This window comes from Heptranchias perlo, chromosome 35 (genome assembly GCF_035084215.1).
Source record: "Heptranchias perlo isolate sHepPer1 chromosome 35, sHepPer1.hap1, whole genome shotgun sequence".
In the NCBI taxonomy this organism is placed as follows: Eukaryota; Metazoa; Chordata; class Chondrichthyes; order Hexanchiformes; family Hexanchidae; genus Heptranchias; species Heptranchias perlo.
Window position 1 is genome coordinate 11,622,114 of NC_090359.1, and position 15,853 is coordinate 11,637,966.

The window sequence follows — 15,853 nt, forward strand, 5'->3', positions numbered from 1 at the left end:
TCGGGGCCAACAAGATGGCCACCCCGCTCGAAACGCTGGCGAAGTGACTCAAGTAGACCCCCCCTCCCCATTCCAGGATCCACGTGGCCTCGTCTCCAGGAACGGTGTGGGTTTCCTGCAGAAAGCACACCGCATACTTCCCGTCCCGCAGGACCGAGAACTTGTCAAATCTACGGCGGGCGTCTCTGCCGCCGTTGATGTTGAGGCTGGCTATGGTTATCTCCATGGCAAGAGCACAGCGCACCCTACTTAAACCTAACGCGCGGAGGGAGCGGGGCCGCTAGTCGACCTCCTCTCCCCCCCCCCCCCCCCCCCCCCCCCCCCCCAAGAGCCCGGTGAGGAGGGATGTGAGCCGGCGCAGACCGACCCCGCCGCCGTCCTCCTCCGCGGCCACGGACGCGACGGCGGCCCGGACCGAGCGGATCAGATGCGCCGGCTCCGACCAACGGTCGAGGGCCCGCCGGGCGCCATTGCCATGATGGGTCCAACCGGACACAAAATCCCGGAGTTCCTCAACGGGGATGAGGGGAGACTCGGTGCAGGGCACGAGGGCGTCCACCACCTCACTGGCGGCGAACTCTAAATCCTCCCCAGTGCCCACCACCGAGTCCCCGACCTCCTCCGGGCCATCGTCGCCCGCGGCCGACCCACTCCCCGCACAAAGCGCGGAGAACGAGACGGCCGCGCCGGCCGGCCCCACCTCTGTCACGATCCCACCCCCAGGATCGTCGGCAGAGGAGTCCTCCCCGGGCTCTACCGGGGGGTCCAGGTCAGAGGGCGGCTCCGGGCGAGGACCCTCCCCAGCCTCCGAGCGGTGAAAGACCGGCACCGGATATAAGGGGAAACCGGGGAAACCGGGGAGAAGGTGTACTCAAGTTCTCCCACCTCCCCCGGCTCCGAGCCCAGAGACTGAGAGGAGGGGGTCCCCCCACCCACGTCGCCAGCGACCGACCCGGCCCGTGACATTTTCGTGTTAAAACCCAGGTCGAGCAGGTCCTGGGAGAGGTCGAGCCGAGGGCAGACGAATCCGGCCTCTTCGGCCTCGCCCGCTCCGGCACCCAGGACCCCCGACCCGGTGAACGGGATGCTCGCGTCGGCGCACGAATCCGCGGCCCCCCCTTTCGGCAGGGTCTCTCCATCCCCCCCGGGAGGCACGGGCACGATCTCCTCCCCCCGAGAGGTGGATGACCCCCGCTGGCGGTGGGAAATGGAGGGTGGAGTCGCAGGATCCGCCGCCGACGCCGATTCCCTTTTCGCGGGGGGCCGTCCCTTGGCAGGGTTCCCCTCCGCTTCCAGGGAGCGGCGCCTTTTCTGCTTTCTGGAGGGTGGCGGAGGGAGTGCGAGCCCCATGTCTGCTGGGGCCCCCCCTCCGCTCCCTCCTGAATACCCGCCAGCCCGGGCTCTGCTGCGACCGCGAGTTGTCGTTTGGCCGCGGTCACGACCACGGCCTCGGGCTGGCTGGAAGGATTTCCAACCCGGGGACCAGCCTCCCGATGTCTACTCTTCTTCCGCGCCTTCTTCGGGCGAGGGTTCCCTCCCTCTCCCCCGGCGGAGGCCTCGTCGGCACCCTCCGCCCACGCAGTTGACTCTCCCGACGCGGGGGCGGGTTTGGGGGGAGGAGCGGTGGCGGCGCCAGCCTCGGCCGCCGGAGCTGCTTTGGCGGCCTGGGAGGCGGGGCAGTTCTTCCTCAGGTGCCCCACCTCCTTACAGGCATGGCACCGCCCACCCTCTGCCGTCCAGAAGACGCGGTAGGCGGTCCCCTCGTGGAGGGCGTTAAAGCCCCCCTCCGTCACCTCCTCCCGCGCCAGCTTGATAAACGCCTGGCGACGGAAGGAGTAGACATGACGGAGGCTGGTCTCCCTGAGGCCGAGCGACAGCGGCGTTACCCCCGACCTCACCTCCCCCAGTTGACGCAGGTGAGGGAGGAGGAGCTCATCCGGCAGGAAGGGCGGGACGTTTGACAGCACCACCCGCTGCGCGGTGGCCTCCAGCGGGTCCACCGGCAGGAAAGTCCCGCCCACCGTGAGCCCCTTGCTAAGGGCCAGGGACACCGCCCGCTCGGACCTCAGGAAGACTACCGCCCTCCCGTACACTTTCGAGGCCGCGACGATGGCCGAGGGGCCGACAACCTCGGCCATGGCCTTCACGCAGGCCTCAATCGTCATGCCGGGGTGGGCATAGGCTTTGACCCCGTGCTTCCTCGTCACGAGGCGGAATGGCGCCGGGCCAGCAGGAGTAGCACGAGCAGCGGGAGCAGCAGCCGCAGTAACGCCCGCATACGTCCTGCTGGGTCCCGGCACTGGCGAAGATGGTGTTGCCATTCTCTTGTACGCCACGCCCACCCCAAATCTTAGGTCTTCCAGGTATTTTCCCTTTTTTTTGGTTGGACCAAAAGCCCAAGGAAACCTCCTCTCCCCAAAATGGTACTGATCTATTGGGAGAGGGGCTCCTTTTCTGGGCCGTTTTTTCTTTTTGTTTTTAAATGCGGAAACCACAAGAGAGGGAGGGAGGGATGTTCCTTAAAGAGGAAGGAGGGAGTCTGCAGGGGCGGGCCGCTGCAGAAATGTCTCTGGAGGGAAGGAACGTACACGTACACGGGTGGCCGATAACGTGGAGTCTTCCGGGGGGCAGGGGGAGGAGATGTCTTCCCCTCGACAGCCGGAGCTGCCTCGGCTCAGTCCTCCACAGATGGCAAAAGTTTCTTCACCCAGGCAGCTCCAGCTGTCCCGGGCCAGACACTTGGGGGTGGAATCCCTTGTTGGAAAAGGATCTTCTTACCTCCCCCCCCCCCCCCCCCCCACCTTCAGTCGGCCACCCCGATCGCCGCCGACCTCCTCTTCCTGCTGTTTAAGGCTGACAGCAGCAGCACACCCCCTCGCAGCTGCCTGATGTTTTTTTTTCGCCTCCTTCTTTCTTTCTCCCTCCTTCCCTCTCGATGGCTCTCCTCTCCTCTGCTCTGCACCTGCTTGCAGCACTTCCGCAGGGCCACACTCGATTGGCCGGCAAGTGGCTCGCCAATCCCCACCGGCCCCAGCACACTGCTCACAGGCCCCTCACTGGGAAGTTTTTTTTTCTTTTTTTTTCCAAAGAAACTTGTGAAATAGGACAATGGAAGTGATTGAATGAAAGGAGGATCCTAAAGACATTGAGTTTTTTTTCTGAAAGACATCCAATCGTATCACAACAGCGACTCATTGAATTGGAGTCAGGTGACTGCAGGTTTTGTATAAAAGGTGCCGGTTGGTGGGTAAAGTGATAGTTGAGTTATTTGGTATCATGGGGGATTTTGTAGTGAGAGGTTTATCTCTGTGACAGGAACAACTTGCTGAGAGCAGAGCAGAGCAGAGCAGAGCACAGTCAGCCAGAGGAGAAGGAGACGAGAGGAACCATCAACAGGAAAGGAGGGAGAAGGAGAACACCATCACCATCAACATCAGCCGTGAGGGGTGTGCTGCTGCGGGTTCGGCCGTCAACACAGAGGGAGGAAGAGGAGGTCGGCGCCGTGAGGTGTGGACGGCTGGAGGTAGGGGGAGGAAGAAGACCATACAAGGACAGGGGGTTTCCCCCCAAGTGTCTGGCCCGGGACAGCTGGAGCTGCCTGGGTGAAGTTACTTTTCTTTTGTTTCCATCCTTGGAGGACTGAGCCGAGGCAGCTTCGGCTGTCTAGGGGAAGACATCTCCTCCCCACTGCCCACCAGAAGGAAGAAGGTGCAGCCCCGCCCCTCTTCGACCCACTTCAGCGGCAGCCCACCCCTGCGGACTCTCTCCTTTCTTTGGGCGCCATCCCTCCCTCACTTGCTCTCCTGCTCTTGTGAGCTATACCTCTTAAGGCATAAACATCGGACAAAGGAGCCCCTCTCCCAAATTAATATTGGCAGACGTGGGAGAGGCGGTTATCCCGACGTCCATTAAGGCTGTCTCCATCTATCGGCCTGAGACTATGGCGTCACCATCTTCGCCGGTGCCGGGACCCAGCAGGACGTATGCGGGAGTTGCCGCGGCGGCCGCTGTTTCTGCCGCTCCTGCTGGGCCGGCGCCGTTTCGCCTCTTGACGAGGAAGAATGGGGTCAAGGCCTACGCCCACCCCAACATGACCATTGAGGCCTGCGTAAAGGCCATGGCCGAGGTTGTCGGCCCCTCGGCCATCGTTGCGGCCTCCAAGGTCTACGGGAAGGCTGTTGTCTTTTTGAGGTCCGAGCGGGCGGTGTCCCTGGCCCTGAGCAAGGGGCTCACGGTGGGCGGGACTTTCCTGCCGGTGGACCCGCTGGAGGCCACCGCGCAGCGGGTTGTCATCTCCAACGTCCCGCCCTTCCTTCCGGATGAGCTCCTCCTCCCCCACCTGCGTCAACTGGGGGAGGTGAGGTCGGGGATAACGCCGCTGACGCTCGGCCTCAAGGATAACAGCCTCCGGCATGTTTACTCCTTCCGTCGCCAAGCCTTTATTACACTGGCACGGGAGGAGGTGACGGAGGGGGGCTTTAACGCCCTCCATGACGGGACAGCCTACCGTGTCTTCTGGACGGCGGAGGGTGGGCGGTGCCATGCCTGTAAGGAGGTGGGGCACCTAAAGAAGAACTGCCCCGCCTCCCAGGCCGCCAAACAAGCTACGGCGGCCAAGGCTCCTCCCCCTAACCCCGCCCCCGCGTCGGGAGAGTCAACTGCGTGGGCGGAGGTTGCCGACGAGGCCTCCGCCGGGGGGGGGGGAAGGAGGGCACCCTCGGCCGCGAAAAGCGCTGAAGAAGACGAAGCACCAGGAGGCTGGTCCCCGGGACGTTAACGGGTCGAGCCAGCCCAAGGCCGTGGTCGTGACCGCGGCTGATCAACATCTCGCGGTCGCGACAGAGCCCGGGCTGGCGGGTAGTCAGGAGGGAGCGGAGGTGGGGGCCCCAGCAGACGTGGGGCTCCCCCTCCCTCCGCGACCCTCCGGCAAGAAGAAAAGGCGCCACTCCCTGGAAGCGGGGGGGAAACCTGCTAAGGGACGGCCCCCCGTGGATGGGGAGTTGGCGCCACTCGCGGATCCTGCGGCCCCACCCGCGACATCTAAACAGCGGCGGGGGTCTTCTGCCTCTCGGGGGGAGGAGATCGTGCCCGTGCCGCCCGGGGGGGATGGAGAGACCCTGCTGATAGGGAGGGTCGCGGATCCGCCCATAGACATACGTACCCCGTTCACCGGGTCGGGCATCCTGGGTGCCGGGGCGGGCGAGGCCGAAGAGGCCGGATTCGTCTGCCCTCGGCTCGACCTCTCCCAGGACCTGCTCGACCTGGTGGCGGGGTTTAATAAAAACATCTCACGGGCCGGGTCGGTCGGTGGCGACGTGGGTGGGGGGACCCCCTCCTCCCAGTATCTGGGCACGGAGCCGGGGGAGGTGGGAGAACTGGAGTATACGTTCTCCCCGGTTTCCCCGGTTTGCCCCAAAATCCGGGTGCCTGTTTTTCACCGCCCGGAGGCTGGGGAGGGTCCCCGCCCGGTGCCGCCCTCTGACCCGGACCCCCCGGTGGAGCCCGGGGAGGACTCCTCAGCCGACGATCCGGGGGGTGGGATCGTGACAGAGGCGGGGCCGGCCGGCGCAGCCGTCTCGTTCTCCGCACCCTGTGCGGGGAGTGGGTCGGCCACGGGCGACGATGACCCGGAGGAGGACGGGGACTCGGTGGTGGGCACTGGGGAGGATTTGGAGTTCGCCGCCAGTGAGGTGGTGGACGCCCTCGTGCCCGACACCGAGTCTCCCCTCATCCCCGTCGCGATGGCGTCCGGCTGGCCCTCGACCGTTGGTCAGAGCCGGCGCAATTAATCTGCTCGGTCCGGGCCGCCGTCGCGTCCGTGGCCGCGGAGGAGGACGGCGGCAGGGTCGGGTTGCGCCGGCTCAGGTTTCTCCTCACCGGGCTCTTGAGGGAGTGGCGGTCGACTAGCGGCCCCACTCACTCCGCGCATTAGGTTTAAGTAGGTTGCGCTGTGCTCTTGCCATGGAGATCACCATAGCCAGCCTCAACATCAACGGCGGCAGAGACGCCCGCCGTAGATTGGACAAGTTCTCGGTCCTGCGGGACGGGAAGTATGCGGTGTGCTTTCTGCAGGAAACCCACACCGTTCCGGGAGACGAGGCCACGTGGATCCTGGAATGGGGAGGGGGGGTCTACTTGAGTCACCTCGCCAGCGTTTCGAGCGGGGTGGCCATCTTGTTGGCCCCGACTTTTCAGCCGGAGATCTTGGGGGTCAAGGAGCCGGTGCCGGGCCGCTTGCTCCACGTAGCCCTTCGCCACGGGGACGTGCCGCTTCACCTGGTGAACGTGTACGTCCCCTGTTCCGGAGCCGAGCAAGTGAGCTTCTTTGAAGAAGTGTCCACTTAGCTGAACTCCGTCGACGCCGGCGAGTGCATTATCCTCGGGGGGGATTTTAACCGTACCCTCGAGGCGAGGGACCGCTCCGGTCCCGCGGATCGCCGGTCGGCGACGGGGAGGTTGAGGGACCTGGTCGGGTCCTTCGACTTGGTGGACGTCTGGCGGAATCTCCATCCCGACTCCGGCCAGTTCACCTTTGTGAGGGACGGAGGAGGGAGCTCCAGAATCGACCGCCTGTACGTTTCGCGGGCGTACGCCTCCTGCGTCCCGTCGGCCTCCATCCGGCCGGTGTCGTGCTCGGACCACCACCTGGTGTGGATGGAGCTCGCTCTGTTCCGCGCCCGGTCGGGGTCCGCGTACTGGCACTTTAACAACTGGCTGCTGGAGGACGCGCGGTTCCGGGACTCGTTCCGTCTGTTCTGGAGCGACTGGAGAGGGAAGCGGGGAGGCTTCTCCTCCTTGAGGCTATGGTGGGACGTGGGCAAGGCTCACGTCCGCCTCTTCTGTCAAGAGTACGCGAGGGGGTCGACTAAGAGGCGGGAGTCCGAGGTCAGGCGGTTGGAGCAGGAGGTGCTTGGCCTGGAGTCCCGTCTCGGTCAGGCCGCCGAGGATCCGGCCCTGCGGCAGGTGTACGAGGAGAGGAAGGACGCTCTGAGGGACCTGCAACTGGTCGGGTCCCGAGGAGCGTACGTGAGGTCGCGGCTCCAGCTCCTGCGGGACCTGGACCGCGGCTCTCCCTTCTACTCGCTGGAAAAGTGGCGGGGGGCTCGTAAGCAGCTCCTTACGCTGCTGGCCGACGACGGGTCCCTCGTCTCGGACCCGGAGGGAGTCAGGGCCCGGGCTCGATCCTACTACGAGGCTCTGTTCTCTCCGGATCCGTCCAGCGAGGAGGCGCGCAGAGTTTTGTGGGAGGACTTGCCGAAGGTCGGCCCGGAGGACGCCGAGCGTCTGGACGCTCCGCTCAGTTTGGCGGAGCTGACCGGCGCCCTCCACCAGCTCTCCAGGGGCAAGTCCCCGGGGCTGGACGGGCTAACCGTGGAGTTCCTCAGGGTCTTCTGGGACGTCCTGGGGGGCGACTACGCGCAGGTCCTGGGGGAATGTCTGGCGACCGGGGAGATGCCCCTTTCGTGGCGCAGGGCGGTCGTGGTCCTGCTGCCTAAGAAGGGGGATCTCCGCAACCTTAAAAACTGGAGCCCGGTCTCCTTCCTCAGCACGGATTATAAGGTCTTTGCCAAGGCGATGTCTGCTCGCCTCGGCGCCGTGCTGGACCACATGATCCACCCCGACCAGTCCTACACGGTCCCGGGCCGGAAGATCCAGGATAACATCCACCTGGTCCGGGACCTGATCCACCATTCCCAGAGGGCTGGTCGGTCGGTCGCCTTCCTTTCCTTGGATCAGGAGAAGGCGTTCGACAGGGTGGATCACGAGTATCTATTCGGGACTCTGCGCGCTTTCGGGTTCGGGTCGCATTTCGTCGCCCGGATCCGACTTCTGTACGCCGCCGCGGAGTGTCTGATTAAGGTTAACGGATCCTTGACGGCGCCCTTTCGCTTCGGGAGAGGAGTGCATCAGGGGTGCCCCATGTCCGGCCAATTATACGCCGTCTGCGTGGAGCCTTTCCTGCGCCTCTTGCTCAAGAGGTTGTCGGGACTGGCTCTGCGCGAGCCGGGCGTGGAGGTCGTCCTTTCGGCTTACGCCGACGACGTGCTCCTCGTGGTCACCGATCCCCTTGACTTGCGGAGGATGCGCGAGTGCCAAGAGGTCTACTCTGTGGCGTCTTCCGCAAGGATCAACTGGGAGAAATGTTCCGGACTCCTGGTGGGTCAGTGGCGGGTGGACTCCCTGCCGGAGGAGCTCAGGCCTTTCGCCTGGAGTACCACGCACCTCCGGTACCTGGGAGTCTACCTCGGCCCTGCCGAGGAAGCCTGGCCGGCGAACTGGGAAGAGCTGGAGGCCAAAGTCACCGCTCGCCTGGCGCGCTGGACAGGACTGCTCCGAGTGTTATCCTACAGGGGTCGAGTGCTGGTCATAAACCAGCTGGTGGCCGCCATGTTGTGGTACCGGTTGGTCACTTTGACCCCACCCCCCGAGTTTGTCGCCAAGATTCAGAGGAAGTTCGTCGACTTCTTCTGGGCCAAAGGGATGCACTGGGTCGCTGCCGCGGTCCTGAGTCTCCCGCTTAGGGAGGGCGGTCAGGGGCTGGTGTGCGTCCGCACCCAGGTGGCAACTTTCCGCCTTCGGACGCTGCAGCGATACCTGTACGCGGAGCGTCCTCTTAGATGGCGTGCGCTGGCGACGTATTTTTTCCGCCAGCTGCACGGCCTGAACTACGACACGCAGCTCCTGTTCATCTCGCTGGTGGGCGGCCGCACGTCTTTGCAGGAGCTGCCTGTCTTTTACCAGGATCTGCTCAGGGTCTGGAACATGGTCGCCTCCGGTCGGAGCTCTCGCCCGTCAGGGGTAGCGGCCGTCCTGCAGGAGCCGCTGCTCGGGAATCCGTTCCTCCGCGATGTCGGCTTCGGCCGCTCGCGGCTGTCGGTGCGGAGGGCTGTGGCCGGTCGGGTGACCAGAGTCAGGGACGTCCTGGATGGCGGTGGGTCGGGTTGGTTGGAGCCGTGGGCGCTCGCCGCACGGATGTCCTCGTGGCGTGCCGGGGACGCGGCCATCGCCATCCGGGCGTTGAAATCGGCGCTCGGCCCTGACTCCACTCGGGATGTGGAGGCGGCTCAGGCGTGCGGAGCCATCCCGTCCGACCTGACCCCCGTTCGGACGGAGTTCCTCCTCGGCGCCAAACCTCGGAACCTCCCTCGGGGGGCCGCGCCTCACAACTTGAGCCGTCTCTCGGAAATTCCCTCCGTGCCGTTTCACACCGCGCGGAGGGATTTCCTGTACGGGCTGCTCCTGCACGCTCTCCACTTCCTCGCCCTCGTCTCTCGCCCGGACACGCCCTGGCGTGCCATCCTGCCGTCCGGCGGAGACGGGGGTCCCCAGTGGGGGGCTCTCTACTCAGGGATCCTCCCGTGTTCCATCGGGGATCTGGGGTGGAGAGTGTTGCACGAAGCAGTCGCGTGCAACCGGCGGTTACGCCATTTCACGGACACCCAGGCCGCTTGTGATTTCTGCGGCCTGGAGGAGTCCGTGTTCCATCTGTACACTGGGTGTGCGAGACTGCAGCCCCTGTTTGATTATTTGGAGTGGCTGCTCCTCAAGTTCTGGCTGCACTTCAGTCCCACGCTCCTGATCTTTGGCCGCCTGGTGAGGAGGGGGGCGGGCAGGTCGGTGGACGTTCTCGTGGGCCTGCTCCTGGGCCTGTCCAAGGTGGCCATCCACAGGTCCAGGATGCTCGCGGTCCGTGGGGGCGGTCGCTCGGCCTGTCTGCCTCTCTTCCGCGGAATGCTCCGCGCCCGGGTGGCCCTGGAGATGGAGCACGCGGTGTCTCCCGGTACGCTCGAGGCTTTCCGCGGCCGGTGGGCACCGCAGGGGCTGGATTGCATCCTGGACGAGGAGAATAAAATTTTAATTTGAACACTTGGTTTTGGTTTGTTTGGTTTTAGTATTTAAGCACACCCCACACCCCTCTTCTTATAAAAGAGGGGCCTAACAAAATAAAAAAAAATAAAAAAGGAAAAAAAAAAATCTGAAAGTGAAAAAAAGAAAAAAAAAAATCTGAAAGTTTCTCTTTGTTTCAATCTCTTGGAATCATAACTTTGAATTATTTGATAATAATTTGATATTTTCACTGAAGTGGCTTTTCATAATCTGGTCAAGTTTATTACTTGTTCGTGATTGTGATGTTGAGACAATATTCAAAGCAATCAAGTTGTCTTGAGTGAATTTGCAAACCATCCATTGGTCAGAGAAATGGAAATTCCATCCCATGGATGGTGTGAATCGTCCCCAGTTCTAATATAGAGAATGGGTGTGTCTGAGGATTGGCAGCATGGGGGCATCAACTGGGCAAAGCATTGTGGGATGCATCATTTTTAGTTTTGATTCTCATGAAATGTTGTTTGGTAAAATTCAGGATATTCAGCGAGAATGAGAGGGAGTGAAGATTACTGAATGCAATGTCACCCACACAAACATCTCCATTTGTGTCAGCTGTGGCTCAGTGGCAGCACTCTCACCTCAGAGTCAGAAGGTTGTGGGTTCAAGTCATCATCTCGAGACTTGAGCACATAATCTAGGCTGACTAAGGGAGTGCTGTACTGTCGGAGGTGCCGTCTTTTGGATGTGATATTAAATCGAGGCCTCATCTGCTCTCTCAGGTGGACGGAAAATATCCCACAGCACTATTTCGAGGAAGAGCAGCGGAGTTCTCCCCAATATCTGGACCAATATTTATCCCTCAACTAACATCACTAAAACAGATTATCAGGTCAATATTTCATTGCTGTTTTTGGGTCCTTGCTGGAGGCAAATTGACTGCCGCATTTCTTACCTTACAACAGTGACGACACCTCAAAGGTGCGAACTATGCAGCAGTCAAAGCTACCAGATAATCCACACTGACTCGTAAAATTATGGCTCAACAACGTATGAAATGTGGTGACATTGATATCCCAAAAGTGCCTTTAGAGATCATAATATCCTACTATTACAGCACAGAAAGAAGCCATTCAGCCCATTGTGCCTATGCTGCCTCTTTGAAAGAGCTATCCAATTAGTCCCACTCCCCTGCTCTTTCCCCCTTCAAGTATTTATCCAATTTCCTTTTGAAAGTTATTAAATCTGCTTCCACCACCCGATGAGGCAATGCATTCCAGATCAGAACACTGAAAAAAGTTTCGTGTCACTTCTGGTTCTTTTACCAATCACCTTAAATCTGTGTTTGCTGGTTACTAACCGGTCTGCTACTGGAATCAGTTTCCCCTTATTTACTCCATCAATATAAAGATATTAACATGGACTGACTGAAGACGGCAATTCTATCACACCCAGTGCAAGTCACAAGTTCCTAAACTTCACTTGGAAACACTGGATAATTACAGCTACAGCATCAACATTTGAATCCATTCATAGGGGTGAAGGAGATGAATGGAGAACCCATAGGATTTGGAAAGGTTGATTACAATTTGGTATGGAACGCACAATAGGACTATAGGCAAATCGACACATTTATGGAGGAGCTGATTGTATTGTGTTTATGAATTGATGGCATTGGGATGTGGAGTTTCAGGCAAAATATCTATTTAACTTGGTTTAAATGAAATGGTGATCCAGTAGAATTTAGAATTGTAATCTAGTATTAACTGCACAATGGGATAAATACAAATTGATAGATTTATGGATGAGCTGTTTATATTGGGTTTATGAATTGATGGAACAGTAGTGGTATGGAAGAGTTTCGGAGCCTTATCTATTCAACTTAATGGTTCAAGTTAGTTGTTTAGTGCATTTACTACATCTCCCAGAAGGAAGATTTTGTTTGCTGGAGTTTAGTTCGAGGTATTTTTTCTGTACCATACCCAATTTATTATTCATGGGGGAGATTAACAGGGGGTTGGGGGGGCAGAAGATGAAAATGAAGGGAAATAGACAAACAGGGAACCTGCACTCCCCCATATGAGACCTATTTGACTCCAAACAAACAGTTTATTAGGAGTAATAGTGAGTGATTTCATAAGCTACCCCAACTACCTACTGAGGTCTGTAGCATCTTTGAAAAAAAAGCATTTGGATTGTTCTTCCCCAGGCAGATACTATTCTTAAAAAAATTGCCTATTGGACTGAAATTACTAGTTCACTTTCCTTGTGTTTTATTGGAACAAAATGTTACAGCAGCTGATTTTGCATCATTAATGAGTTAAACAGTTGATAATATGCAGTACTAATAGGAACAGTAACTCATTACTGTATTGTTCTTTGCATTGAAATCAGCAGTAATCATTTTACTGCATAAATACAATTTACACATTTACACTCAAGGCAGACACATTGGCCCTCAACACCCAAGTCACTACATTGATATGACCCCAGAAGAAAAAATGTCATAGGGCAGAATCTCACCCTAAAGCCAATACATAGCCCAATGTAATTTGTTACAACAGCTGAATTATGTTAATCTGAAAAATAAGCAATCACTCAATTTACAAGGAGCCAAAACCCAGTCTTCTGTAACAGTTTATTTCCAGTTACTATTACATTTCACATCAAGAGCCCAGGTCTCACAAGTCTTAATACAAAGTCACCATTGCGACAGGATAGGGGTTCTTCAGACTATAAACAGGAGTACTGAACAATAAGCTTTATCCCTGCAGTCAGTTCAATCACTCTCCCCCGGGTGTGCTTGTCAAACAGGTACACTCCCATGCCATTCTCAGGGGCTCCCAGTCTCTTCAGGTTGGTGATGTGATCTCCAAGCTTCTTGATCATCTTCACTTGTTCATCCAAGTAGTGGGTCTCCAGGAAGTCACACAACTGGAAAGGGAAAAATAAAAATCAAGCTAGCTACTTGAATCATTAGGTTCCTTTAATCTCACTTCCCTACTGGGGAATACTCAAGGTCTCATTACAAAATATGGCCAAGAGACTACTAGATCTAACTCCTTGCCCTCCCAGCCACTGGTATTGAAAATAAATGCTGCCCTGCCCCTCACCTAAAGTCAGTATCCATTTGAAGGTTCCCTTCAAGCCCAAGATATCTCAACCCTTGAAACAGATTGATTTCAAGGACAGATTTTAATGCTCACCTTCAGTAGATTTAAAAAACCTCAGATTTAGAAATGGAAAGTATTGAGCTGCATTCAGTCTGATGTGATTTTAAAGGACAGTGCTAAATTACACAATCCCAAATTAAAAATAAACCCAAAAGCTAAATGCCACTGATGCATTAAGGACTTACATGAGGGTCTGTCCTCTCAGTGGACAGTTTGTGCAGATCCAGCAGACTCTGGCTCACATCCTTCTCCATCTGCAGAGCTCTCTGCATCGCCTCCAGACCATTGCTCCACTCATCCTGCTCTGGCTTCTGAAAAGGAAGTCTCAGCCAGTTCACTTAATGGATTAAACAAACGAACAATACACCAGAAAGCATTGAAGGAAAATAGGGTGGAAAAAGTAAAAGTCCATGTTACCATGAACCAATTGTGTTAAGAATATAGAATTACTGAATTAAGCCATCACAACCACAAGAGTCAAATTAATGACAATTAGTATCGATGCATTTAAAGGGGAGCTCGACATGTCCATGAGTGCAAAAGAAATAGAAAGATATGCTGATCACATTCGATCAAGTAAAGTGGGAGGAGGCTTTTCTGGAGCATGGACATAAACATAGACCAGTTGGACCAAATGACCTGTTTCTGTGACGCAAATTCCATATAAATTGGAACAAGCAAAGTGGTGCCATGTAAAAGACCACTTGTTTGCTGAACCCAACCTGGATATCCTCCAAGATGATTCTGGAATTTCAGCAATTTCTCAGCATCCTCATGTTTCTCCTGTGACTGCTCCTTGAAGAACTTGACAAAGTGATGCAGGGCAACATCATCCCGGTCAAAGTAATAGGACTGTGGAGAGATCAAAAGTAGTTGGATATCTCAAAGACCAATCATGGGTATTGTACATGAAGCCAACTTCAATATTTTGCTTTCTGGCTCACTGAACTGGTCTGCAGATTGTTATGAAAACTAGCACAGGCCAACTTGCTTCACTAATCTGGTAAAGATGGTGGATAATTTCATTCCCAGCAATTGGGAAGCCAGCCAATGGAAAATAATCACCAATTCAGCTTTAATTAAAATTTTACTTGAATATGCTCACAAATCAATACTTGCTTAACTTGAAATTATGACACTCAATAGTATATCTGGAAATTAGTGAAGGACCAATAATAACATTCCTTTCACCAGGATCATGCCCCCATTGAATGCAGTGTATTCCAAAAGTAAATTTGAAGAAGCTCAGAGCCCAGGAACGTGAGTCAGAGATTGAAGAAACTCAGCCTATAGTACAATTACTGTAAGGAACAGGGAGACAGTTTGTTTATAACAATTCAATTTAACTTGCACAATTACAGGTTTCAAAAATACACCCACTGTACATAGATTGAGGGATTGAATAGGGTCCAAAAAAAAGACTCACTATGGAGAGATAAACATAGGAGGAAGAGAGCTCCATATTGATCTGCTTGTTGACACCATCCTCACTCCTTGTGATAGTTCTAACACACCTGGGAATCCATTCTAACTGTCAAAGAAGGTATTTTAACTAGCTGAACCAGGCTAACGTCTTCCCAAACTCTTTTTTTTTCTATTTTTTCTTTTTCCTATTAGGCCCCCCTTTTATAAGAAGGGGGAGTGTGGGGTGTGCTTAAATACTAAAAACCGAAACAAACCAAAACCAAGTGTTCAAATTAAAACTTTATTATCCTCGTCCAGGATGCACTCCAGCCCCTGCGGTGCCCCCCGGTCGCAGAAAGCCTCGAGCGTACCGGGAGACACCGCGTGCTCCATCTCCAGGGCCACCCGGGCGCAGAGCATTCCCAAACTCTTCTATTGATATGTCTGGGGACAGCCTGCCTGTAATACAAGGCGTGGCATTCCCGATGATGAGTAAAAACTCACACTAGCCATTCAGAGCTCTACGCCCACTGAGGACACCAATCAAGAAAGAGGCGTAGTCGAGATTGTATTTAAGGCCAATCAGAACATTTTTTTTTCAATTAATTAGATTTGTTTTGAATCAGGTTGACTTTTTTTGTATGTTTCGATCCCCTTTTATGAGATTGAGGGAGGGAGGTTCAGGATGTAACTTTATTTTTTTTTTAAAAATCCAAAAACTAAATGATAACAGAGTCAAATAATAATTTTAATTTTTTTTATGGGCAGTCAGCTTTTTTGTGTGTGTTTTAGGCCCCCCTTTTATAAGAAGGGGGGTTAGGGTGTGTTCATGTGCAGTAAATCCAAAAAAAAAATAAGTGTCAAATTATAATTTTATTATCTCGGTCCAGGATGCACTCCAATCCCTGTGGTGCCCATCCGTCGCGGAAAGCCTCAAACGTACCGGCAGACACCGCGTGCTCCCTCTCCAGGGCCATCGCGGTGCGAAGAATGCTGCGGAAGAGAGGCAGACGGTCGGAGCGACCGTCCCCATGGGGCGGGTCGAGCCTGGACCTGTAGATGACCACTTTGGACAGGCCTAGGGCCAGACCCATGAGAATGTCCTCCGACTTGCCTGCGCCCCCCCCCCCAAACTCCCCACTCCCCTCAACAGGTGGCCAAAGATCAGGAGCGTGGGACTGAAGTCCTCGTGGGTCTGGTCCTGGGCCTGTCCAAGGTGGCCATCGACAGGTCCAGGCTCGACATGGCCTATGGGGGGGGCGGTCGCTCCGACTGTCTGTCTCTCTTCCGCAGCATTCTCCGTGCCCGGGTGGCCCTGGAGAAGGAGCACGGAGTGTCTGCCGTTATGTTTGAGACCGGGGACTGGAGTGGATAGTTGATTACGACAGTGACATTTTGGTTTAATTCGGTTTCATTGCTATGATTGGGTGTGCCACAAGAAAAAATTCTTA

General features: G+C 56.0%; 1 protein-coding gene across 1 annotated transcript in view; it reads right to left on the bottom strand.

The window, feature by feature from the left end:
• Positions 1-15,853, bottom strand: part of LOC137302345 (zona pellucida sperm-binding protein 3-like) — a 1,023,493-nt gene that overhangs the window by 930,558 nt on the left and 77,082 nt on the right. The window lies entirely within an intron of this gene.